This window comes from Corvus brachyrhynchos, unplaced genomic scaffold, assembly GCF_000691975.1.
Source record: "Corvus brachyrhynchos isolate BGI_N302 unplaced genomic scaffold, ASM69197v1 scaffold56, whole genome shotgun sequence".
NCBI classification, from domain to species: Eukaryota; Metazoa; Chordata; class Aves; order Passeriformes; family Corvidae; genus Corvus; species Corvus brachyrhynchos.
The window spans coordinates 2,901,064-2,903,676 of record NW_008238664.1 but is presented as its reverse complement, the minus strand read 5'-3'; positions in this window follow the sequence as shown (position 1 = coordinate 2,903,676).

The following is a 2,613-nucleotide window of genomic DNA, read 5'->3' as shown; positions in this document are numbered from 1 at the left end:
CATCCTATGGCTGTTTTTCCTGAAATCCAGTTACTCTATAATCCATGACTGCTGAAAAGTGACATTTTATATATTATTGTTCTCTTACTGACTTGAAATCAATTGCCATAAGCATTTGTTAACGGTTCCTATTCCCTACAGCAGAAATAAAATATTAAACGATGTTCAAAGTCATTGCCCTTTTACCTTGGGCTAACCCGACCATCCCCTGTGTTTGCTGCCAAGCATTCAATGTTGTGGTTCCAGTCCTCAGTGCTGTAGAGTCAGCTCTGTCATTCCTGCATTCTCATGCCTCCTCACCATGGAGAACACAGACAAAGTCAAAGGAACTGGAGTGGCTGTGAGATTCCCACTTCACAGCAGTCCTTGTCCTGAACACAGATTTGTTGGAGCTACTGGCGAGCTGACATGCGCTGTAAGAAAGGTTGTTCAAGACTTTTCAAGGGAAGCTGGAGTCAAGGCAAATAAATCTCAGGGTCGAGAAGATTTGAGAAAATGTTTGTGCCTTTGGACAACTTATTCCTCAGATGGTTCTTCATTTCTTCCAAATGAAGTTCAGTGTTAATCCAGGTATTGGTGTGTTGTCTGTGGGTCAGGAGAAGACCTTGATGGGAATGGTTTACATTAAGTCTTCTGGATGTGAAGAGCCAAGAGTTAAATGTGTACAGTCCCAATAGCCAAGTGTGGGAAAAAGATGATGCAGTTTGCCTCTACTCCCTATTTCTTGAGTTTGTGACATTGAAAGAAATAAAAATAATTTCTCTCTTCTGGTCTCTTTTTAAGTAAGCGAAGCTGATCTACAAATCATGCAATTACAGGCTTTTTTTTCTCCAGACTGCTTTCCTTAAAGGGAGACATTATACTTGCACCTTTGAAAGCCAAATATTAGTTATGAAATGAATACAACAAATTAAAAACATTATTAACATGAGAATTAATGAACCTAGAGCCCTTATTACGTCTGTCAGACATCCAGAAACCCAAAGGGTATTTGCATGATACGAGCCAGTGACCTGAAAAGATTTAGCATTGCCAGCTAATTATGATGTCCTTATAGCAGAGATCCTTTGCATTAATACTGAGACTTTCTTTTTTTTTTACCACAGAGCTTTTGTGGACCATCAGAACTAAAATCTGCGAGTGTATAGCTACTGCCTTTTCTATTCACTGCAGAGTACATCCCTGTGCCAATGATAGTAATTGCCTGTATGGGAAAGAAACATTATGAGAGCACTTAAATGTATTTGTAACTACTTCTAACGGTTGGAAGTGAAGAGAAGGAGCCAGAAACAAGTGAGGAGGCAGCTGCTGTTGGCAGTCAGTCCTGTGTGCTCTGTGGGACACAGTCTGAGAACCTCTGTGTTGGAGGAGGAAGCTGGGTTGCAGTTGCAGCCTATGTTGAAAAAAATTGCCAACAGAGCTTTGCCCACTGAAATGATACCAGAGAAAAGTAATGAAATCTTTTCAACAGATTTTTTTGTTTTACTCAGTTGTGCACCTCCACGTGTCTTGAAGCTTCAGTCCAGACCTTTTTTTCATCACAATTAAATGATATTTTCTAAGCTGACTGCAATGAATCCTCTCTGAGACAGCTGATGAATCCAGTAATTAAAAGAACTGCTGTGCTGGAACAGACCAAGCAAAGATTTCTCTGTCATGGAATCCTCTCTCCAGTATTGTTCTGTGATGGAAGGAAAGAATATGAGAAACAATACCCAGGGAAGGTGTGTCCTCCTGTGATACCCCTCATTCTTCCAGAGAAAGGAAGTTTAGGAACTCCAATAATCAGCTGTTAAAATCCACCACAAACATCCATTTGGTTTGTGTTCCACTCCACTGCTGGCAGCAGCAATTGCCTCCATTGTCATTCAATTATACTGGAAAATGTCAATTTTGATTAAATCTCTTGTTGCATTCCACGAAGCTTTGCCCTAATCCCAGAACATTTATATAAGCTTCTGTGACGTTGCTGTTCCAGTCTGAATGTCACAGCACTCCCTCCGTAGTCTGACTTGCTCTGTGGCCTGGCACATCCCCATTGTGCTGGTTTTGGATGGGGTAGAGTTAAATTTCTTCACAATGGCTGGTATGGGGCTATATGTTGAATTCGTGCTGAATACAGGGTATGATATAGAGATGTTTTTTGTTACTGTTCATCAGGGCTTACACAGAGCCAAGGTCTTTTTTACTTTCCTAATGCCCTGTTGGTGGGGAGACTGGAGGTGCATGGAACACTGGGAGGAGACATAGCCAGGACAGGTGACCCCAACTGACCAAAGGGACTTTCCAGATCAGATGACATCGTGCTCAGTATATAAAGTGGGGAAAAGAGGCAGGATGTGGGGACATTTGGAATGACGGCATTTGTCTTCCCAAGTCACCACTATGTGTGATGGGGCCCTGCTCTCTTGGAGATGGATGAACACCTGCCTGCCCATGGGAAGCTGTGAATTAATTCCCTGCTTTGCTTTGCTTGTTTCTATGGCTTTTGTTCTCCCTATTAAATTGTTCTTTTCCCAACTTACAAGTTTTATTTTGATTCCCCTTCCCATTCCACTGAGTTGAGGGGAGAGAGGGAGATTGAGAAAGCAGCTGCATGATACTTCATGTCCT